This window comes from Cryptomeria japonica, chromosome 2 (assembly GCF_030272615.1).
Source record: "Cryptomeria japonica chromosome 2, Sugi_1.0, whole genome shotgun sequence".
NCBI lineage: Eukaryota > Viridiplantae > Streptophyta > Pinopsida > Cupressales > Cupressaceae > Cryptomeria > Cryptomeria japonica.
Genome location: NC_081406.1, coordinates 104,840,615 through 104,866,995, shown reverse-complemented (window position 1 = coordinate 104,866,995; position 26,381 = coordinate 104,840,615).

Below are 26,381 nucleotides of genomic sequence, written 5' to 3'. Positions count from 1 at the left end.
TTGACACGTCATAGGGCATCTAAATTGGAGATAAGGTCAACACTACTTTATTGGGTGCTTTCAGCCCATGGTTTTGTAATACCATTTCACAGTTTCTTGTATTGTACATCCTATATATAAGGTGTGTGAGATAGAGGTTGTATTTAAGAGGCTTATATCTATTGAGTTACCTCTAAATCTATGATTAGTGGTACTCCTATGAAGATCTTGCTTTGCAAGTATATTGTAATATATAATTGATTATTGAATAATAAATTGGGTGGATTTTGGAGTGTGGGTTTTTCTCCTGAAAGGGTTTTCCCCATGTAAATCACTATTTTGTGGTATGCATGGTATTATGTTTATTTCTGTTAAGTTTTTGTAACTATTGTAACGGTCTAAAAAGGTTTTGCATTACCCTCCTCTCAAGGTTAGTGTAGGAAGTTATTCCACTACTTAACTTCCTTACAGTAGATAGGGAGAGAGACAAAGAGGGAGAGGTATATGTAGAGAAGTAGAGGAAGGGAGGGAGTGAGTGGACATTTATTGAAGTAGTCACTGGTGAGGAGGGATGATGCAGAGAGTCTTGGAGCTTGATCCAACCCACCTTCTGGATTGACTTGCCCTCCTTAACCCTTCAACTACTCAAGCCCTTCCAATGGCACTTAGTAGGGGTTTTTGCTAATGAGACCCCCAATATTTGAACCACTTTGTCTTGCCTCCAAGATATAGCCAATGGTTTTGGACTATCAACTCCTCCTATTGAGGTTGCCACCTCAATTACACACACACACCACTCAAGGCTCCAACCACTCTTGCAAGGATCACAACACCCAACCACTTTCAATGTACTCAAAATGCATCTACAAAATATCTTTTAAGTATTTTGAGGCTTTAAGCACCTCCAAACCCATTTTTATGGTTTCCAAACCCTTCTAGGTCTCTACTTGGCTCAAATAGGCCTAATTGAATTAGCCATCCCTTGGTGGTTTTAGGGACTTAGTTTGAAAAATTTCCAAACAAGAATATAAATAAATTATGGATTCAAGTACCCTTTTTAGAGTTACATAAAATATTGAAAATTTGCATCTGGGTTATCCGTACAAATAGGGTTTCCAATACTGCACTAATTTCAATGGTTTAGGCCTCACCGGTTGACATGGAAAGAAGGTTCTGAAACTCTTCACCAATCAAAACACATACTAAAAAAAATTAGGTATTATTCAAGGGTATACTCAAGGATTTCCAACTATATGAAACTTTTCCTTGTGCCAATCCTCTTGTGGTCTTAAAAACACACTTCTTCTGTTGTCCTAACTCACCTACTTGCAGTGGTGAGCCTAGGGCTTCATTGTCTCTCCTCCACAAGGACCTGCAAAATAAAAAAACCTATCATAAACCTATGTACATACCCTAACCTATAATTCCTCTTGATTTCAATAGGTTCCATCAATGAATTCTTAGGTTAGAGCCATTTTTGCTCTTAAACCCTACTTGCAAGGGTTTTACACCTAGTTGCAAAGAATGGATGAAATCTCTACAACTATAGACAATCAATCCTACAAATCCAACTTATTGGAAAGTAAAATCAATGAAAACTCATTCCCTGCAATGAGATTGTACAACCAAGTCCGTACTCGACCATACCAAGCAATGAAAACAAGAGAAAACTGTCAAAAACGGTGAAAGACAAGATTGCTTCAAAAACCAAAAACTTATTCTTGCATTCCCAATTGTCCAACCCTTACAATGAAGTGAATTTTTACTTTTATGTTGTTGGTTCAGGTGGTTCAACCAACTTTTCAATGACATCTACCAAAAATGCAACTTTTGCAAAAATTACAAAATGTTGCTCAATAACTTTTTACATCTTTTGACTCCTAAGATACAACTTTGCATTTTAATGCATTTCAAGACTCCTGAAGGTCCTCAAACACCCGAGAAGACCTAAACACAAAATAATATACCCCTATTACATGGTAAAATTCATTTGGAGTACTAATCCCGTGATCTACCTAAGCATCTCACTTCTCAGGCTGACAACATCCTGAACATAAATGACTCAAACCAAAACTTGGACAACTCAACCATGGCTCTACTGAGTCCCAAATGGTTAGTCCATTATTATATCACAAAGAAAACACAAAAAAATTGAAAGAAAACAAAAATTTCATGCTTGGAGTGTTAGGTGCCTGCACCATACTCCCTTGGGACAAAGAACTCAAGTCCCTTGAGTTAAGAGGTCTGCAATCTCCACTCCATGCTGAAGTATATCTGATTTTGACATCCACATAGCATTTGAATCAGGTAGCCCTCCCACTTGACAAGATAATGCTTGTAGACTCCTTTCCTTGTCTTCTTTACTACCTTGGTGTCCAAGATAGTATCCAACTTGACTGGTTGGCTTGGTGGCAAATCTCTCACCTAATCTTTGCTAATATGTGATGACATGTCCAACTGATGTGTTTGTGACTCTCCCTTGTATGGATAGAGATCACATACATTGAAGATAAAAGATATACCCAAGGTAGGAGGAAGTTCAACTTCATATGCATTCTGTCCATACTTGTGTACCACCTTGAGAGGTCCAATTTTCTTCATCATGAGATTGATAGGCTACTCTTTTGGAAGTTTCTCCTTCCTTAGGTATGATAACACTAAGTCTCCCACTTTAAATTGTGAATTCCTCCTTGTTTTATCAACTTGAAGCTTATACTGCTTAGACTTTTGTTGTAGGGATTGCCTTACCTTTTCATGCACTTCTTTAGTACCTTCTGCAAAATTCTCCCCTTGTGCACTCTTAGGTGCCATTGAACTGAGATCTCGAAGCTCTAATATGCCCCTAGGATGAAATCCATACAATATCTCAAAGGGAGTTTTACTTGTGCTACGGTTTACTGAGTCATTGTATGTATATTTTGTCTGACCGAGTACTAAATCCCAAGTCTGCCCATGTTGTTTTGTAAGACATCTTAGCAAGTTACCCAATGATCTGTTGACTACCTCTATCTGACCATCTAATTGAGGATGATAGGTAGATGAAAAGGATAACTTGGTGCCAAAGTTTCCTCCAAAGTTTCCTCCAAAAGTGGCTCAGAAACTTCACATCTCTATCACTAACAATGCTGATTGGAAGACCATGAATTCTGACTATCTCCTTGAAGAAGAGGTCTTCAATATAGGTGGCATCATTGGTTCTCTTGCAAGGTATGAAATGTGCCATTTTTTTGAACCTATCTACCACCACATACACACTATCAAATCCCCTTGGAGTCTTAGGAAATCCTAACACAAAATCCATACTCAAACATTCCCAAGGCCTCTCAGGGATGACCAAGGGTTGATATAGACCTGCATTACTTGATGATCCTTTTTCTCTTTGGCATATTGTACATTTCTCTACAAACCTTCTCACTTCTGATTGCAACTTGGTCCAATAATAAAACCTACCAACATGCTCCAAAGTCTTATCTATGCCAAAATGACCTCCTAGACCTCCTTGATGCTTCTCTTGGATAATATTTTACCTCATAGAACATTGAGGTATGCAAATAAGATGACATTTGAACAAGAAACCCTGCTATATCATATATTCTGAATAAGAGACATGTGAGGTGTGAGAGAAATCAATACAAACATTATATATCTCTGTAAAACCCTTATCATCCTTGTAGAGGTCTTTTAACTCCTTCAAACCCACACTTTTCAATTGTATCTCCTGCATAGTAATGACTCTCCTACTTAGTGCATCAACTACCTTGTTGGATATTCCTTTCTTGTGTTTGGTAGTGAATGTATAGGATTATAGGTATTCAACCCACTTTAGGTGTCTTTGGTTCAACTTCTCTTGCCCATTGAGGAAACTAAGGACATGGTTGTCAGTGAAGACTACAAATTCTTTGGGTAGCAAGTAATGACACCACTTCTTCAATGCTTGTACAATTGCATATAACTCCAAGTCATATGTGGAGTACCTTTGTTCAACTTCATTTAACTTTTCTAAGAAGAAGGCTATAGGATGACCCTCTTGGCTCAAAACTGCCCCTATTGCCCTTTGGCTAGCATCACATTCTACTTTAAACATCTAATTCAAATTAGGCAATCTAAGGGTCAAAAGCTGTGCTATCTTAGATTTCAACATTTCAAACTCCTTATTGGCTTCCTCTATCCACTTAAAGTGACACTTAATCCCTCATTTAATGGTGTTGAGAATAGGAGCACAAACATGGCTAAAGTTTCTCACAAACTTCCTATAAAAAGATGGCATTCCATGAAAACTTATAACATCACTTATTCCCCTAGGGATAGGCCAATTAATTATTGCTTCTACCTTACTTGGACCCATATTTAAACATCCTTGAGAAATAACAAAACCAAGGTATACAAGCTCTGTTTTCAAAAACTCACATTTTTCAAGGTTAATCTTGAGTTGAGCCTCCTTCAACTTCTTCAAGACCATCTCCACATGCTTGAGGTGTTTCTCCTTGGACCTACCGAAGATCAAAATGTCATCAAGATACACAATAACAAATCTACCAATAAACTCAACTAAGACTTCATTCATGAGCCTTTGGAAGGTACTAGGTGCATTGGTGAGGCCAAATGGCATCACCAACCACTCATATAGGCTTGCATTGGTTCTAAAGGTTGTCTTCCATTCATCTCCATGTCTTATTCTGATCTGATAATAACCAAACTTCAAGTCCACCTTTGTGAAGTAGCTTGCACCTCCTAGATTGTCCAACAGGTCCTCAATCCTTGGCATGGGAAACCGATACCTTATAGTAATCTTATTGATTTCTCTTGAGTCAGTGAAAATTCTCCATTTGCCTCCCTTTTTATGCACTAACACAGTAGGAACATCACATGGACTCAAACTCTTCTTGATAAACCCTTTGTCTAAGAGTTCTTGCACTTGTTTGGCGATCTCTTCATTTTGACTAGGTGTCATTTTATAGGCAGCTTTGTTAGGAAGTTTGGCCCCTGGTATTAAGTCTATTTGATGATTTACATCTCTCATTGGAGGAAAAGAATCAGGCATGTCATCTCCTATTACTTCTACATATTTTTTGAGTAGACCTTGCACCTCTTGAGGCACTTCACTCATTGGATCTACCTTAGCTTCATCTCTAGGCTTTGACACTATAACATGGCCTTAATGACCTTCTTGCTTTAATACTTTGAGAAACTCTTTTCCTCTCATCAGGATCACACTGGGTCCTATTTTTTTTTCCTCCTTTGGATCAGGTAGTGGATCCATTTTTTACTTCTTCCCATTCTTGGTGATAAGATAGTTGTTATTTTCTCCATCATGACTAGCTCTCACATCATATTGCCATGGACGACTTAACAGAAAATGACAAGCATCCATATGCAATATGTCACATAATAATTTGTCCTTATACTCACCAATTTCAAAGTCCACCCATGCTTGTTCATCAACTAAGACATGTTGACCCCGGTTGAGCCATGATACCTTGTAAGGAGTGAGATGAGGTAATATTTTTAGTTTGTTTATTCACCATTTCAACTAAGTCAATGTTCTCAGTGGAACCTGAATCTACAATCACCTTACAAATCTTCCCATGTGACTTACAAGTGGTCCTAAACAAACTTTTCCTCTATGGTGACTCTTGATATTGGGGTATCTTGAGCATTGTTCTCCTCATCATTAAGTTTTCTCCATCTGTCACTGGCCCTGCCTTGCTGATTGAAGAAGTCACACTTTGAGTGTCCTCCTCTTGCACCAATTGAGTCCTTCTTTCACCCATGTAAGATCTTGATGAACTTGATGCTTTTCTCGGGCACTTACTCATGGTATGCCCAACTTGATTGCAATGATAAAACCTACCGGTGAAGATTGTATTTCCTCTTCCCGAGTTTCTAAACCTGCCCCTAAAATTGCTCCTTCCTCTAAAGGATCCTCTAAATGTTCCTCTCTGAGAGTCCCCACTGCCTTCTTGGCTTTGCTGCTCTTCATTTCTTGATGATTGCTGCACCTACCAAAGGTTCCTCTAGCTCTGAAATTCTTACTACCTTTATGTTTCTGATTTTGTTCACTTCTCCTCTTGATCTTTTCCTCTGCCCTTAAGGCCAACTGAAAACACTTATGGACAGTGTCTGGTGTGAGGATACTTATATCATCTTGTATGTTTTGTCTAAGGCCATTCATGTACTTGGCCAACTTCTCCACTTCATTCTCATGCTTTCTAGCCCTCAAACTAAGTTTGTGGAATTCCTCAGTGTATGCATTGACATCTAACTCCCTTTGTTTCAGATTTTGTAGTCTCTTATGGATTTGAAATTCATAATCCCCTGGTAGAAATTGAACCTTAAGTCTAATCTTCATATGCTCCCATGAAGTTATCTTCTTCTTACCTTCTTGTATCCTTTCTTCCTGCATCATGTTCCACCAAACTCATGCTGATCCTCTCAATCTTGATTTGGCCACATTTACTCTTTTCTCCTCTGCTACCTCTTTATAATCAAAATTATTATTTAGGGCCTCTACCTAATCTAGCAACTCTTCTCCATTGATATTTCCTCCATAGGTGGGTAATCCATCCAAGTTGTCTTTGCAAATAGATTTGACTGCATCCAAGAATAGCTTTTGGTCTTGAGGCATTGCTACTACTATTGGTTCCTCTCCATCTTCCACTTATTCATCAGTCTCATCACCCCATTATGTCTTAGCCTTCCCCTTCTCCTTCTTAACATCTCTATTTCCTCTACTTCCTTCTGCATCCTTCAATCCTTCTATCATCTCTGCCACCAACTATCAGATGGCTTCTGGAGTTCTTGCCTTCAAAGGCATTGAACTTGCTTTTGATTCTTCACAATCTGACATTAACCAAATCTTTCAAAGGATGGCTCTGATACCACTCTGATGCAGAGAGTCTTGGAGCTTGATCCAACTCACCTTCTGGATTGACTTGCCCTCCTTAACCCTTCAACTACTCAAGCGCTTCCAATGGAACTTAGTAGGGGTTTTTGCTAATGATACCTCCAAGGTCTAAACCACTTTGGCTTGCATCCAAGGTATAGCCAATGGTTTTGGACAATCAACTCCTCCTATTGTGGTTGCCACCTCAATCACACACACATACCACTCAAGGCTCCAACCACTCCTACAAGGATCACAACACCCAACCACTTTCAATGTACTCAAAATGCATCTAAAAAATTTATTTGAAGTCTTTTGAGCCTTTAAGAACCTCCAAACCCATCGTTATGGTTTTCTAACCCTTCTAGGTCTCTACTGGGCTCAAATAGGCCTAACTAAATTAGCCCTCCCTTGGCGGTTTTAGGAACTTAGTTTGAAAAATTAACAAACAAGGATAGAAATAAATTATGTATTTGAGTACCCTTTTCATAGTTATAGACAATAATAAAAATTTGCATCTTGGTTATCCATACAAATAGGGTTTCCAATACTGCACTAATTTCAATGGTTTAGGCCTCACTGGATAACTTGGAAAGAAGGTTTTAAAACTCCTCACCAATCAAAACACCTACTAAATAGGGATTATTCAAGGGAATAATCAGGGATTTCCAACCATATGACACTTTTCCTTGTGCCAATCCTCTTGTGCTCTTAAAAACACACTTCTTCTATTGTCCTAACTCACCTACTCCCAACGATGAGCCTAGGGATTCATTGTCTCTCCTCCACAAGGACCTACAAAATAAAAAAACCTATCCTAAACCTATGTACAGACCCTAACCTAACATTCCTCTTTATTTCAATAGGTGCCATCAATGAATGCTTAGGTTAGAGCCATTTTTGCTCTTAAACCCTATTTGCAAGGGTTTTACACCTAGTTGCAAAGAATGGATGAAATCTCTGCAACTATAGACAATCAATCTTGAAAATACAACTTATTGGAAAGTAAAATAAATTAACACTCATTCCCTGCAATAAGGTTGTACAACCAAGTCCATACTGGACTGTACCAAGCAATGAAAACAAGAGAAAACTATCGAAAACAGTGAAAGACGAGATTCCTTCAAAAACCAAAAACTTGTTCTTGCATTCCCAATTGTCCAACCCATACAATGAAGTTAATTTTGGCTTTTATGCTATTGGTTTAGGTTGTTCAACAAACTTTTCAACGCCATCTACCAAAAATGCAACTTTTGCAAAAATCGCAAAATGTTGCTCAACAACTTTTTACATCTTTTGACTCCTAAGATGCAACTTTGCATTTTAATGCATTTCAAGACTCCTAAAGGTCCTCAAACACCCTAGCAGACCTAAACACAAAAAAATAGACCCCTATTACATGATAACATTCATTTGGAGTACTACTCCTGTGATCTACCTAAGCATCTCACTTCTTAGGTTGACAACATCTTGAACACAAATGAATCAAACCAAAACTTGGACAACTCAACCATGGTTTGAATGAGTCCCAAATGGTTGGTCCATTATTACATTACAAAGACAACACACAAAACTTGAAAGAAAACAAAAATTTCATGCTTGGAGTGTTAGATGCCCTGCACCAAGGGTCCTCAAAGAGATCAATCTGGACTGGTCAGCAAGAGTAAACACAATGGAAACACAAAGATATGATGGAGTAAATGCATAACATATTGTATTATAACATGAAAATTGATTACAATCAACCAGTAACAACCGGATTATAGAATTTGGTTCACTGGCCTGATAGAACATGCTCAAAATACAGAATAGGTCACAACCGGGACCTTCAATCTTAAGATCTATCTTCTACACTCAGTCTAGTTACTTGATTATCAATTCATACATTCAATTGAATAATTACAATTATATATACGATCCAAGGTGATCCATTCGGCCCAAAAAGGGATCAAAACCTGAAGAACAAGATCTAACGTGTAAAACCAACAAGGTTAGCCTCTACCAAGAGATTCCTCCAGAAAATCCAAAGGATGAAGTATAGATCATGGGAAAAGGTCGGCTACATGTCAAGGAACATCAGAATAAATTCCCAAGGCTCCACAAGCTTTGGAAGGGGTTCCAGTAGATCACTAAAAATAGGTCCAGGCAACCGGTAACAAGAAACTATCAATCGGTAACATGAAACTATCAAGGAAACCGATAGTGATAACTTGCTGAAAAATGATCCAAATATGATACGGTCTAGAAATAAGAAAGATGATCAAGTCTTCAAGTAGAATCCAACTCCACAAGATGCGATGAGCCAAAATTGGGATGCATTGAAACTATAAATAGAAAGAAAAATAGAAAGAAAATGTTTTTGGTTGATGCAAGATTGTTATGAACTGGGAAAGCTCCCGCATTAGACATCTGAGGTTATTAAAAAAGTGATTCTCTCAATTTGCTAGGGTCAAAGGAAAACCAAGGCGGTCTACCTCTACCTAATAAATCCAAGATAAATCTTCAACTTGTCTGTCCTTCCATTTCACAAGATAATCCTTATACTGACTTCTTCGGGTACTATGCCCAATCCTACTATCCAAAATTTCTTCAGTATGATCTAGTTCCTTCTGGGGTAACTATTTCTCCAAGTCTGCAATACTGTCCTCATTGAATTCTGGTTCATGATACTCATGAAGATCTGCAATGTTAAACATAGGTGAAATACTCAAACTATCTGGTAACTCCACTTCATATGCATTTCCACAATTGAACTTCCTCAAAATCCTACAAGGTCCAAAATTTTTCATATGCAACTTGTTATAAGTTCAAACCGGGAATCTCTCTTTTCTCAAATATACCATCACTTTGTTGCTAACTTCAAATTCCTTATGTCTCCTCTTCTCATCCGCCTTCTCCTTATACTTGTTGTTCATGTCTTTCGAATGCTGCTTCACCTGAATATGCAAGGCTTCCATGTGATTTGCAAAATCTTTTGCTTCTGAACTTCTCCGGTCTTCACTGCTAATATCTCTTAATTTTGATATACCTCTAGGATGCACTCTGGTAATAATCTCAAAAGGTGTTCTTTTGGTACTCCTATTTACTGAATTGTTGTAGGCAAACTCTTCTTGTGTAAGGATCAAATCCCAACTTTCGGTCTTATCTCCAAGTAAACATCTCAACAAATTTCCCAAGTATCAGTTAACTACTTTTGTTTTTCCATCAGTCTATGGATGAAAAGTAGAACTGAACTTTAAATCTATCTTCAACTTCTTCCCAACTGTTCTCCCAAAATAACCAACAAACTTAGTGTCTCTGTCTGAACTATACTCTCAGGTAATCCATGCAATCTCACTACTTCCTTGAAAAATAGGTCTGCTACATGCAATGCATTTGATGCCTTCTTACAAGGTATACAATGAGCCATTTTCTAGAATCTATCCACTACCAAAAATATAGAATCATTCCCTCTCTATGTTTTAGGCAAACCAAGTACAAAATCCATGCTTATATCTTCCCAAGGTCTTATCGGTACAGTCAAAGGTTTTTACAATCCCACATTCTGACTACTACCCTTTGAAACTTGACAAACTCTACAACTTTGCACATATCTCTTAACATCCTTATGAATCTAGGGCCAAAAGTACTGCTCACTCACTAATGCTACTATTTTGTGAATACCAAAATGTCCAGCTAATCCTCCATTGTGTTTCTCCTTTATTAAATTATCCCTCATAGAACTCTTAGGTATGCACAAATGAACTCCTCTGATAACATCCCACCTTGAATGAAGTAATCCAACCATTGGCTTCTATCTACCATAATCGGTTCTCTACATGCTCTCCAAGGTTCTAAAAAATCTGGGTCATCATCATACAAATTCTTCAATTCCTCAAATCCTAATACTATCACTCTCATCTTTGTCAGCAATTCCTTCTCCTACTCAATGCATCACAAACTTTGTTAGATTTTACACTTCTATGCTTCAACACAAAGGTGTAACTCTGCAAGAACTCTACCCATCTCATATGTCTCTGATTCAACTTACTATGATTGTTCAAATATTGCAAAGCTTGATGATCTCTATACAACAAAAAATCTGTAGGCAACAAATAATGTCTCAACTTCTTCAAGGCTTGAACAATAACATAAAACTCCTGATCATACACTAAATATCTCCTCTGTGCATCAATTAATTTCTCACTGAAATAAGCTATGACTCTCCCTTCCTAACTTAAGACTGCTCCTATTGTTGTTCCACTTGCATCACAATCCACTAGAAAGACTTTATTGAAATCTAGTAAAGTTAACACAGGCTGCTAAGTCACTTTTTGCTTCAACAGTTCAAAACTTTTTTTCTCTCTCATGCTCCACTTGAATTCCTTCCAATCTCCTCTCATGGTCTTAGCCATAGGGTTACAAACAAAACTGAAATTTATGATAAACTTCTAGTAGAAACTAACCAATCTATGAAATGAGCTTACCTCTCCAATGCTTTCCGGTGTAGGCCACTAAATAATTACTTTTACTTTCTCAAGGTCCATCTTCAAACCATCCTCAGATATCACAAATCCCAAATAAACTAACTCATCCTTAATGAAAGTACACTTCTTAATATTTATCAACAACGTTTCTTCTTTCAACCTCTGCAAAACTTGTCTCAAATGCAACAAGTTGTTCCCCTTTTGTCTTACTGAAAAACAAAATGTCATCCAAATATACAATAACAAACTTACCCAATGATTTCTTCAATACCTCATTCATCATACTCATGAAATTACTCAGTGCATTAGTTAACCCAAAAGGCATCACCAACCATTCATACAGTCCTTTATTTGTCTTGAATGTTGTCTTCCAATCATCTCCCTCTCTGATCCCGATCTCATGATATTCACTCTTCAAATCTATCTTTGTAAAGTATTTAGCTCCACTCAAACAGTCCATTATGTCATCCATCCTAGGCAAAGGAAACTGGTATTTCACTATGATCATGTTTATTTCTTTGAAATCAGTACACATTCTCCACTCTCCATTCTTCTTAGGTGCTAATACCACTAGTACTGCACAAGGGCTCAAACTTTTCTTGATCAAACCTTTATTCAATAGCTCCTGCACTTGTTTATTAGTTCCTCATTCTCTACCAGTGTCATCAAATGTGGAACTTTGTTAGGCAAACTAGCTTCAGGAACCAATTCCATGTAATGACTAATGCTTCTCATAGGTGGCAATCCATCAGGTACATTATCTGAAATGATGTCTTCATATTCTGTCAGCAAATATTTTATCTCTTCCGGTTATTCCTCTTCATGCTTTGGATTCTCAATCTTCTTAGGAATTAAGGCAAAACACACATTCTCATGTCACAATCCATCCAGGAATTTCCTTCAATCTACCAAACAGATTCTAGCATTTGTACAGACTTCACTCTTTAAAGGTTCCTCCAAGGGTAAAAAGGTTTGCTTCATCCCATTGGCCACAATAGTGTATGCATTCTTCCTCCCATCATGTGCTTCTTGTCTATCAAACTACCAAGGTCCACCCAACAAAAGATGATAAATATCCATAGGCATAATATCACATAAGACTTCATCATGATAATTCCCAATTTTTAATTTCACCAAACATTGTTCACTTACTAGCAACTTATGTTCATTTTGAATCCATGCTATCTGATAAGTCTTAGGGTGTTTCAATCTCTCTAAATTCAACTTATTCACCATCTCTTCTAAAACAAGATTATCTGAACTACCACTCTCAATAACAACTTTACAACACTTACCAGATACCTTACATCTGGTCCTGAGCAAATTCTTCCTCTGCAAGGGCTCTTCATCTCTTTTGGTATGACACAAAGCTCTCCTCATCATCATCAGTTCTCCATCTTTTGATTTATTGTCTGATCTGGTGGGGTTTTCTTCCACTACTACTTCTCTTCCTGTATTCTCTATCTTCCTACATTCGAAAGCATGATTTACTTCTCCTCAACACTTATAGAAAGTTCCTCTAAATACTCTCTTGTTTTGTCTTCCAAAATTCTCATTCTGGTAGCCATTCGGTTCTCTCATTTAGTAGAAATTTCTATCATCCTTCTAGTATGAATTACCTTCTTTGTTCACTTCCTTGTCCTTGTTTTTATCTATACAAGTTCCTCTACCTCTGGTATATCCTCTTCCTCCTTTAAATCTTCCTCTAGTAAGCCTTCCACCTCTGCCTCTCTGCCTCTTCTCATGTCTTTTGTTTAGCTTCTCTTATGCCTTTAGGGCATACTGGTAAGCCTCTTCCACACTCTCCAATTTGATCAAATTGAGTTCATCTTGTATAGACATCTGCAATCCAATCAAATATCTTGCAACTTATTCAACTTCATCGTCAATATGTCAGGATATGATGTTTAACTTGTAAAATGCTTCGGTGTATTCCTTCACACTAGATTCCTTCTATCTCAAATTTTGTAACTTCCGGAACAAATTCACTTGATAATTGACTGGCATAAATTTTGATTTCAACTTAGAAACCATTTGATCCTATGTCTTGATCGTCTCTTTACCTCTTCTTTGTCTATCAACTTGCAAATGTTCCCACCAAAGAGATGCTTGACATTTCAAGCAGGTACAGGCATATTTCACCTTCCTTTCTTCTGCAGTGTTTTCAAAATCAAATTATTTCTCCATCTCTGAGATCCAATCCATCAATTCATCCGAATCCAACTTCCCATCATATTCTGGTGGGGTAAAATGAGTTTTAGTATTCGCCCTACTCAAAACCCTCAAAAACCTTTCCTCGTCAGGATCAACCACTGGTGGGTTTACTTGTTCTATCGGGGCTTCTTCTCCTTCATCTTCACTTACATCTTCAATGTGTCGGCCTCTTCTCTAGGTTGTCTCCAAGGATTCCAACCAGGTTGCTATACCTCGCAACATTTCCATCACAACAGGGTTTGCATTCCCACACGATGCTCCACCATTCTTAGTTCCTCTTCGTGCCATCATTTATGTTGGTCCTTTGCAATTGTAGGTCAGATCCATAGTTCACCACCCTACAACAAAATCTTAGGACACACAACCTCCGGAATGAAAAATCACTCTGATACCACTTGAAGCAGTCATTGGTGAGGAGGGACCTCAAAGAGATCAATTTGGATTGGTCAGCAAGAGTAAACATGACGAAAACATAAAGATATGATGGAGGCAATGCAAAACATATTGTATTATAATATGAAAATTGATTACAACCAACCGGTAACAACCAGGTTACAAAATTCAGCTCACGGGCCTGCTAGAACATGCTCAAAATACAGAATAGGTCACAATTGGGACCTTCAATCTTAAGATATATCTTCTATGCTCAGTCTAGCTACTTGATTATCGATTCATACATTCAAATGCACAATTAAAATTATATATACGATCAAAGGGGATCCGGTTGGCCCAAAAAGGGATCACAACCTAAAGAACAAGACCTAACATGTAAAACCAACAAGGTCAACCTCTACCAAGAGATTCCTCCAGAAAATCCAAAGCATAAAGTATAGATCACAGGAAAAGGTCAACCACACATCAAGGAACATCAGAATCAATGCCCAAGGCTCTGCAAGCTTTGGAAGGGGTTTCGGTAGATCACCAAAAATAGGTCCAGGCAACCGGTAACAAGAAACTGTCAAGGAAACCGATAGCAATAACTTGCTGGAAAATGATCCAAATGCGATGCGATCAGGAAATAAGAGAGACGATCAAGTCTTCAAGAAGGTTCCAACTCCATAGGATCCGATGAGCCAAAACCGGGACACATAGAAAGAAATGTTGAAACTGCAAACAAAAACAATATTTTTGGTTGATGCAAGATTGCTATGAACTGAGGATGCTCCTGCATCATTAGAGAGAGAGAGAGAGAGAGAGAGAGAGAGAGAGAGAGAGAGAGAGAGAGTTAATGATGTGAGAGAGAGGTAGAGATATAGGTCTAGATTTTGGGAGAGAGAGGAGAGTGAGATAGAGAGAGGTAGAGAGGGGATATAGGAAGAGTGATATGTAGAGAGAAAGGTCTAGAGCTCAAGGTAGATAAAGAGAGTGATATAGAGAGAGTGATAAAATACTAATATGAGCTTGTTGATTACTGAAATTTGACTGTCTAAAAATTTATAAGATCTTATTAAATCTAGATTTTGCATTATAACTCCTGGAGATCTAAAACCACTCTCAAACATCCTGTCAATATATACATGAAATATAACTTAAAGTATATATTGAAAGGTGACTTATAGTTAAATGTTATATTTCATGTATATATAATTCATTTACAATATAAAAATAAAAATAAAGTTATTTTTCATGTATATATTTAAGTCATTATCAATATAAAAAAATAAACAATATAAAAAGAAAGAGGATCCTATTTTTAACTAAATGGGATCCCGTTTAAAAAAAATTGAATTCCAACACTAATGTTTTCTTTTGATTTTTCTTTGAAAAAAAGGCTTGGGGAGATGATCCTTACCCTTGGGCTTGATTTGACCTGCAACTGAAGACCATGTCAATGTCCATACAAAATACTAACTTTGGACATATATGAAAACTTTTTCTGCATATTTTTTTGAAAACAATTATAACTCATTACAAAAGAGACTATCTACAGATTAATTATTTTTATTTTGATATAATTTTTAATGAAAGAGGTCCATATACTTGAAATATTAAGGTTTCTTATTTTTTTAATAACTTTTTTGTTTCTAATCTTTATATATATATGGCATCAAACTAGAGACAATTCTATACACTTTCAAAAAAATAAAAAACAAAAAAGTGATAAAGTATAGGTCAAGTTATACTTGCCACACACAAGGGGTTTTTAAAACAACAATTATGCCCCATAAAAAATAAACAAAAAATAATTCAGAAAAAAATTACAAAAAAATCTCTTCATCAGAGGTGAGTGTGTTACAAATATTTTTCCAAAAGGATTTAGAAGGATACTTTCATTTATGTCAAATTATGCTTGCCGTGCACGGGCATGGTATGAACTTGAAAAAGTGACTTTTAAACTATAGGTTTTATAAATTCCTATTGAAACTTAATTTGTATCATCTGGGAATTAAAATAAATTACGTATTTTGAAACAAGACTTCGAGAAATACATTTTCTATTACTAAATTTTTTCAAGATTCATTCTTGAAGTGCTTCAAAATTTTAGGTCAATTGCACATCAATTGGGATAAATTCTGAAAAACAAGGAAAACACTTCGACTTTTTGGCCAAAAGGTGGACTCAAATCTTGCACAAACCCTGTGACAAGAAAGAACCAAATTATGATTAATGTAGAACATAATATAAATATGAAGCTTAATCCTTTGAATGCTTCTCAAATATCTTCATTCCAATGGTGAATTATGATAAATAAATGGTCTAAATGTGCCCTCATGACATTCAAATAAGATGGTCTACTATATAGGAGCTAGCATCAAAGAGGTGACAAATTCCCTTGATATTATGCTCCAATTGATAAGAGGAGATTCACAAAACAACTTAAAATTTCTATCAATTTCTCAACCCAAGAGGCTACATATAGAAGTGTTGGCAACAATAATGAAGGAAAATTGAGAGGGGGAGGGGGGAGGGGGTGTTGGGGGGTGAATCAATTTTCATTGGATTTCACAAATTAACCACAAGCTCAAATCTGATTAGCTGCAAGAACAACAAAGATATACACAATAACAACAAAACACATAACACCAAGATTTTGACATGGGAAATCTGGTTAAGGGAAAAACCACGGTGGGAACCTACCCACAATAAGATGATACTCTACAGTAGTACGTGAAAATATTACAATGGGGAATGCACATGCATTTAGGAACACTGCCTAGATCTCACTGCTCAAAACAACAAAGGGCTACAACCTAGGGAAGGCTCACTGCCTTACAAAGATCAGACAACAATCTAGAATTACATGAATTAAAAGAATAACATCTCCTAATGCCTGATTACAGTTCTAATTAAGCACATTTGTTTTCTCTGCAACACTTCAATCTTTGCTCAAACACTTCACCGAAATATCAACACGCTTGTTTACACATACATTACTCTCTGATAATCCAGACACTTCACCTCTACCCAAATTACATGACTATCATACTTATTTACACAAATCATCAACCTTGATAATAAGGTCGACTCAACACATAAGACCTAATTACAAAATTATATCACACGATACAATAATCAACCACCTGACCACTACAATGTCACCAAGTATATAGCATGGACCCAAATCAAATCCTCAAACACGCAACATCGCTGAACAATACACCAAGATCATCTACAACATGAAGAACATCACTGGACCCAAAAGATCTTCAATACCATGCACAAAGATCAATGCAGACCACAAAAACAAATAGGACACGATTAGGAAACACCAACAAGCATGTTAGATTCATCTGCAACTACTGCATCAACACCACCTATTCAAATCTTGATCAATCAATACAGTAACACTCAACAGTAGCAACTGCAAACGTAGAAAGATAACTTGTGGAGCACCAAATCATGAACCGTCTAAAAGGTAGACACACATGAACATACCAAAAACTCTCCCAAATCCTCAACTCAAGATCAGATCACACCGGAGCACAACAGATCAAATACCATACTCTGCCAACCACTAAATAGAAAAACCAAACCTAAAACTGGATCAAATGATATGATCAAGTAAGCTTCCAAATCATTGAAACCAATAAAAAATGAAGTATCTCTAGTTGATTTAGCATACCAAACAGATAAACCAACCAGATCAACTTTCTGCAATCATTGAAGCACCAAAACACATGAATATGTTGACATCATTGACAACAACATATCCTAGAAGCAACAATATCCAACAAGAATATGATACATATGATTATACTATACTAAATTGTTTAAATCCATATCTAAAACAACACCAATATCTAAAGTACTAGGAGATATAAAATACCAATGCATGTCATTTGAATACAATTATCATCTTTTATTGATAGTTTGTATAGCCTCAAGATTCCCAATCATAGGTAAAGAAGATGAATACTCTGAATCAATGATAAGGGCAATATAAATAAAAATACCAAAGAGATCTCTATGTTATTTTTACATTCACGATCTCACCATTTGTCAAACCCTAAAATTATTTTATATTTATATGGTTAGAAAACATCAAGAAGTATAAAATAAATTGGAATAGTTTTCATTTAAGAATGAAGATTCATTATGAGGGCACTCAATATGAGTGGTGGCCAATCTAGAAGTCAATATTAACATGGGGACTAACTACTCCTATCATATGTTCAATTTTTCCCTCCCACACAATTTTTTCCTATAGGATGTGGATTCAAGAACTAGTCCATTACTATGAGTCAAGCCACTTAAAATATGTCAAAATTGCATCTCATTGAGACTTATAGTTTTGTTTATCCAATTTGGTCACAATATAATTCTTTTTGTAACCCATGACTAAATCCTCAAATTAAGTCACATATTATTCTAATCAAGAAACATAACTATAAAAAGTGTATATTTACTAAGATCATCCCTTAAATTACATAATAAAAGACCCACAAATAAAGTTTTATCTTGGTGTGTTATAAATACCAAGGTAGCTCGCAAGGGTGGAATTATAATTTATTATAGAATGAGATGAGTTAGAATAAACCAAAGAGATGTACACATATTTAATTATCCAATTTACATCTATAAATATTATCATAAAAGCCTAATCAAAGTGCCAATAGTTCCCAATTTGAGAAATGCTTGCCATCACTTGTAAGAATCGATAACTTCTAAAAAAATAGACACCAAGGGTAAAATTATCCAAAATGAAAATAATAATTTCTCAATAAATGGAGCTAATATGACCTAGAATGGAGCTTGTCGATTAAACTACAAATGGAGAAAAACAAACGTTACGGTTATAAGTCTTGATAACATTAGCATTATGTATCATGATGATGTCATCCACAATATAATTATGTAAGGTTAAAATATACTTAGATATCATCATAGATTATTAAAATAGCATTGGATTTTAAGAAAATTGATTGTTTGACAAAAAAAATAGCTAGAATGGGTAGAAATTGCTTTTAGCCAGTATATAATTTTCTTTTGATATTTAGAGGTTAAACTAATCAATGTAATATATTGTATGTTCTATTGTCAATTGTAAGCAGAAATAACATTACTTAATAAGAAAATATCCCCTAGATTCTACTACTAGCGAGTCTATGGTAAGGACCATAAGTAAGTATGCCTATACTCAATTCCTTTTTCATTTGATAGAAAAATCTATAGAAAATAGATATAGACAACTTAGAACCAAAACTCAATAGAAAATAAATTGCATTTATTAGTTTCTATTGACATGAAGAAATATTTTTTGTACACTAGTTTTGGGTTATGGTATGATTGTACAATCCATACAAATGAAATTAAAACTTTTCCTGATGACCTAAAGAAAAAAGGTCTAATTGTGATGAAATGATAGTCCTTCTATAGGTCCTTGGGCCTCCAGATATAATGGTGAAGTTGTATATGACCTAAAATGCTCCAAAGCATATACAATACATGTGATATTTTTCATGCACCTTCTGGCTTTAATCTAATGCAAGAGCATCCCTAGTTCTTGGCAATATTGCATCAACCAAAAACATTTCTTTTCAGTTTGTTTCCTATTTTGTAATTTCAACACTTCTTTCTGCATTTTCTCATCGGATCTTGCGGAGCTGTATTTTTCTTGTGGACATGATTATCTTCCTTACCCTAAGTCCGCAGGACATTTGGATCTTTTTCTGGCAGGTTATCTATTCTGGAATCTGATATAGTTTTCTAGCTTAGAACACCAGAACCACTTGGATTGAACTTTTTATTGGCGAACCTTGTGGATCCTTTTCGTATCTTGCGAAGCTTTAGTTCATTGTTTCCAACATTCCTTGGCATGTAGCCGACCTTCCCTTTGGTTTGCACTTCATCCTTTGGATTTTCTAGAGGATTTTCTTTGGTGGAGGCCGACCTGGTGGTTTTACACATTTCATCTTGTTCATCGACATTCGACTCATCTTGGACCGACACAGATCATTATAGAGCCTTGCATATCATATAAATCAATGTAATTGAGATTTAGGATTCATTCAATCAAAACATAGAGATCTATCTCAAGATTAAGAGGTCTGGAGTGGATTGACATTGTAATTGAGCATGTATGTATTAGGCTTGTCAGACGAATCTTCTAGCCTGCATGTTGCCGATAGATTGTAATTGGTTTTCATGATATAATTCAATCAGTTCTACATTGCCTCCATCATCTTGTATTGTTTCTGTTGTGTTTTACTCCTGCTGCATGGTTCGGATTGACGTCCTTGAGGTCCTTCCTAACCATGACTACACCAAGTGGTATCAGAGCGAGATTTCATTCTCGAGATTATGTTGTCTTGAAGATTTTGTTAGAGGGTGGTGGATTGATGATCTGATCTATAATTGCAGAGGACTGGCATGAAGATGACACAAAGAGGAAATAGGAATGGTGGAGCGCATGGAAATGCAAACTTTGTTGTGATGGAAATGTTGAGAGGAATTGCAACCTGGTTAGAAGCTATTGAAACTGACTAGAGATGAGGTCGACATGTTGAAGATGTGAGTAAAGATGAAGAAGAAGAAGCACCAAAAGAACAAGTATCAAATCCACCGGTGAATGATCTGAATGAAGAAAGGTTTACAAGAGCATTGTCAAGAGCGAATACTAGACAACATTTTAGTCCACCAGATTATGATGGCAGGTTGGATTCAGATGAATTATTAGACTAGATTAGAGAGATGGAAAAGTATTTTGATTTTGAAGACACCGCAAAAGATAAGAAGGTAAGATACGCTTGTACTAAGTTGAAAGGTCATGCATCACTTTGGTGGGAACCAAATCATGGAAGTGGATGGTTACCAAGTTAAAATAAAGTTTATGCTTGTTGATTATCAAGTAAATTTGTTTTGAAAGTTATAGAACCTGAAGCAGAAGGAATCTAGTGTGAAGGAGCATATTGAAGCATTCTATATTAAGTTGAATATTAGATCCAGACATACTAATGATGAAATTGAACAAGTTGCAAGATATTTAAATGGGTTGCATATGTCTATACAAGATGAACTCAGTTTGATCAAGTTGTAAAGTGTTGAGGAAGCTTACCAATATGCCCTAAAAGCAGACGAGAAGTTAAACAAAAGACCTGAGTAGGGACAAAGAGGTAGAGGTGGAAGGTTTTATAGAGGAAGATTTCAAGGAGGGAGAGAATATTCTATAGGAAGAGGAACCTATGTAGATAAGAAAAAGGACAAGGAATTAAGCAAGGATGTTAGTTTGTACTAGAAGGATGACACAAATTTTTACAAGAGAAGAGAACCTAATGGTTATTGGAATGAAGGTTATGGAAAAGATGACAAAAGACAAGACAAGAGAGTGTTTACATGAACTTTATTTAAGTGTGGAGGAGAAGGACATCGTGCTTTTGAATGTAAGAAGGCAAAGTGAGAGAACACTGGAAGAAAAACATTGGTAGAAGAAGATCATGCCGGATCAACTAACAAAATGGAAGATGGGGAACTGTTGATGATGAGGAGAGAATTATGTCAGACTGGAGATGATGAAGATCCCTTGTAGAGGAGGAATTTATTCAAGACCAGATGTAAGGTATCCGATAAGTGTTGTAAAGTCATTATTGATAGTGGTAGTTCAAATAATTTTGTTTTGAAGGAGATGGTGAATAAGTTGAAGTTGGAAAGATTGAAACACCCTAAGGCTTATCAGATAGCATGGATTTAGGATGATCATAAGATATTAGTAAGTGAGAAATGTTCAGTGAAATTGAAAATTGGAAATTATCATGATGAAGTTTTGTGTGATATTATGCCTATCGATATTTGTCACATCTTGTTGGCAAGACCTTGGTAGTTTAATAGACAAGCAATACATGGTGGGAGAAAGAACATATACATGATTGTTGCAAATGAGATGAAGCAAACCTTGTTACCCTTGGAGGAGCCCTTGAAAAGTGAAGTTTGTACGAATGTAAGAATTTATTTTGTTAATGGAAGGAGATTCCTAGATGGAATGAGACATGAGAATGTGTGTTTTTCCTCAGTTCCTAAGAAGAATGAGAATACAAAGAATAAAGAAGAACAATCGGAGGAAATAAAGAAGTTGCTGACAGAGTATCAAGACATCATTTCAAATAATGTACTTGATGGATTACCACCTGTGAGAAGTATCAATCATTGCATGGACCTAATCCCAAGCGCTAGTTTGCATAAAAAGCAGCACACCAAATGACACCGACAGAGAATGAAGAGTTGAATAGGAAAGTGTAGGAATTGTTGAAGAGGTTTGATTAGAGAAGGTTTGAGTCCTTGTGTAGTACTAGTCGTGTTAGCACCTAAGAAGAATGGAGAATGGAGAATGTGTACCGATTCCAGAGCAATAAACAAGATCATAGTAAAGTACCCGTTTCCTTTGCCTAGGATGGATGACATAATGGATTGTTTAAGTGGAGCTAAATAATACACGAAGATAGAATTAAGAGAGGATATCATCAGATCAGAATCAGAGAAGGAGATGAGTGGAAGACAACATTTAAGACAATGAAGGATTGTATGAATGGCTGGTGATGCCTTTTGGGTTGGCTAATGCATCGAGTACTTTCATGAGCTTGATGAATGAGGTATTGAAGAAGTTATTGGGTAAGTTTGTATTGAGTATTTGGATGAGATTTTTATTTTCAGTAGGACAAAAGAGGAGCATTTGTTGCATTTGAGACAAGTTTTGCAGAGATTGAAAAAAGAGAAGTTGTTGGTAAATCTTAAGAAGTGTAATTTCATGAAGGAAGAATTGGTATATCTAGGATTTGTGATATTTGTGGATGGATTGAAGATGGATCTTGAGAAGATAAGAGCAATTGTGGAATGGCCTACACCAGAAAGAATTGGAGAGGTTAGATCATTTTATGGATTGGCTAGTTTCTACCTAAAGTTTATCAGAAATTTGAGTTTAGTTTGTATTCCTATGACAGAAACAATGAGAGGAGATAGGATGAATTTCAAATGGACAACTAGAGAAAATAAGAGTTTTAAATTGTTGAAGCAAAAGGTGACTGAGCAACCTGTGTTAGCTTTACCAGATTTTAGCAAAGTATTTCAAGTGGATTGTGATGCAAGTGGAAATGCAATTAGAGCAGTGTTAAGTCAGGAAGGAAGAGTAGTAGCTTATTTCAGTGAAAATTTGAATGATGCAAGAAGGAGAAATTTAGTGCATGATCAAGAATTTTATGCCACAATTCAAGCTTTGAAGAAGTGGAGACATTACTTGTTGCCTAATGAGTTTGTGTTGTATATCAATCATCAAGCTTTGTAGTATTTGAACAGTCAAAGTAAGTTGAATTAGATACATATGAGATGGGTAGAGTTTTTGCAGAGTTACACCTTTGTGTTGAAGCATAGAAGTGGAAAGTTAAACAAAGTTGTTGATGCATTCAGTAGAAGGAGGAATTTGCTGACAAAGATGAGAGTGACAGTGTTAGGATTTGAGGAATTGAATACCTTTTATGATGATGACCCAGATTTTGGAGAACCTTGGAAAGCATGTAAAGAACCGGTTATGATGGATCAAAGCAAGTGGTTAGATTATTTCATTCAAGATGAGATGTTATTTAGAGGAGTTCAATTGTGTATACCTAAGAGTTCTATGAGGGAGAATTTGATAAAAGAGAGACATAGTGGATGATTAGCGGGACACGTTGGTGTTGACAAAAAAGTGGCATTGGTAAGTGAACATTACTTTTGGCCTTAGATTCATAAGGATGTTAGAAAATTTGTATAGAGCTGTAGAGTTTGTCAGATTACAAAAGGTAGTGGTCAGAATGCTGGATTTTATAAGTCTTTAACAGTTGTGGAGAGACCTTGGGAGGACATAAGCATGGATTTCATATGTATTTCCTAAGACACAAAGAGATAATGATTCTATATTTGTGGTGGTGGACAAATTCTTGAAGATGGCACATTTCATACCTTGTGAGAAGACATCAAATGTAGTGCATATAGTTGACTTATTTTTCAAGGAAGTAGTGAGCTTGCATGGATTACCTAAGAGAATAGTTTCAAATAGAGATACTAAGTTTGTTGGTTATTTTTGGAGGACACTTTAGAAGAAGATGAAGATATATTTGAAATTTAGTTCTACTTTTCACCCATAGATAGATGGATAGACAAAGGTAGTAAACCGGAGTTTGGGAAATTTGTTGAGATGCTTAGTTGGAGAGAAGACCAGAAGTTGGGATTTGATTTTGGTACAAGCCGAGTTTTCCTACAATAATTCAGTGAATAGGAGAACTGGAAGAACACTTTTTGAGATTGTTACCAGAGTACACCCTAGAGCTATATCAAAATTGAGAGATCAATAGTGAAGACAAGAGGAGTGCAGAAGTAGAAGAATTTGTAGATCATATGAAGGCCTTACATGTTTAGGTTAAACAATAATTGGAGGATATGAACAACAAGTATAAGGAGAAAGAAGATGAGAATAGAATACATAAGGAATTTGAAGTTGGTGATGAAATGATGGTGTATCTGAGAAAAGAAATATTTCCAGTTGGAACCTATAATAAGTTGTAAATGATAAAGTTTGGACCTTGTAAGATCTTGAGAAAATTCAGTTCTGGAAGTGCATATGAAGTGGAGTTATTGGATAGTTTGGGTATTTCACCCATATTCAACATTGCAGATCTACATCAGTATCATGAATCAAAATTCAGTGAAGATAGTATTACAGACTTAGAGAAGAAAATGCCCCAGAAGGAACTAGATCAGATTGAAAACATTTCAGACAGTAGGATTGGGCATAGTACCCAAAGCAACTAGTTCAGAGAGTATCTTATGAAATGGAAGGATAGACCAGTTGAAGATTCATCTTGGATTTCTCAGGCAGAGATAGACTGCCTTGGTTTCACTCTGACTCCAGCAAGGTGAGAGACTCTCTTTTTTCAACAACTTCGGATGTATGATACATGAGCATCCCTAGTTTTTGACAATCTTGAATCAACCAAAAACATTTCTTTTTAGTTTGTTTCCCGTTTTGCAATTTCAACATTTCTTTATGCATTTTCTTGCATTTTCTCACCGGATCTTGCGGAGCTATATTTTTCTTGTGGACATGATTATCTTCCTTACCCTAATTATACAGGACATTTGGATCTTTTTTCGACAAGTTATCGATTCCAAAATTTGAGACATTTTTCTGGCTTAGAACATTGGAACCGCTTGGACCATTTTTGCCATTGGTGAACCTTGTGGATTCTTTCCATAGCTTGCAGAGCTTCAATTCATTGTTTCCAACGCTCCTTGGCATGTGGGCGACCTTCCCTTTGGTCCGCACTTCATCCTTTGGATTTTTTGGAGGATTCTCTTTGGCGGAGGTTGACCTGGTGGTTTTATACATTTCATCTTGTTCATCGACATTTGATTCATCTTGGGCCGACACGGATCATTCTAGAGCCTTGCATATCATATAAATCAATTTAATTGAGCTTTAGGATTCATTCAATCAAAACATAGAAGATCTATCTTGAGATTAAGAGGTCCGGAGTTGACCGACATTGTAATTGAGCATGTATGTATTAGGCCCGTGAGACGAATCTTGTAGCCCGCATATTGTCGCCAGATTGTAATTGGTTTTCATGATATAATTGAGTCAGTTATGCATTTCTCCCATCATCTTGTCTTGTTTCCATTATGTTTTAATCCTACTACACGGTTTGGATTGACCTCTTTGAGGTCCCTCCTAACCATGACTGCACCACAATCTCTTGTAGATATGGCCTCTCCTATCCAGTTTGAATAGAATAAAAGGCAAAAATAACTTTCTCAAACACTATGAACTCAATGGTACCCTCATATGTAGTCCATGAAGCTTCAAAATTTTCACTTTTAAAATACACATAAAATAATTCTCAAATTGACACTTCTATCTATATTTTTAGATTCTCCAATTCATAATTTGATGCAAGAGAAGATCATGCTCTCATTTTTAATAGAAATTTTACCAAGATTAACAACCTAGATATCTCAAAAGATAAAAAAGCAATCCCACAAGATCTAATACCATGTAAGAGTTTAGTATGGAAATAGCAACCAAACATCAAGGTGCTTCAATAAAGACATATTAAAAAAATGAGAGATTGACTTATTCTATTAAAGAATGTAAATATATAATAATAATAATATATATTGCTCATATAAGAGAAAGAGGTAATTGTTTAGTGATGAACACCATTGTAGGATAAAGTGCAATAATCCCTTAGTAAATTTAACTAGTTGTGAATAGACCTAAATGGTGAACTAATTAGGTAGTATACCCTTTCCACGCTAACAATGCTACTAAAATAAACTTAGATTAGATAACATAGATACCTATCTCCTCTTAAGGTTAATTTATCATTTGGTATCTAAATTTTGTTTTGATTTTTGGTAATAGTGAGTTTCCACAT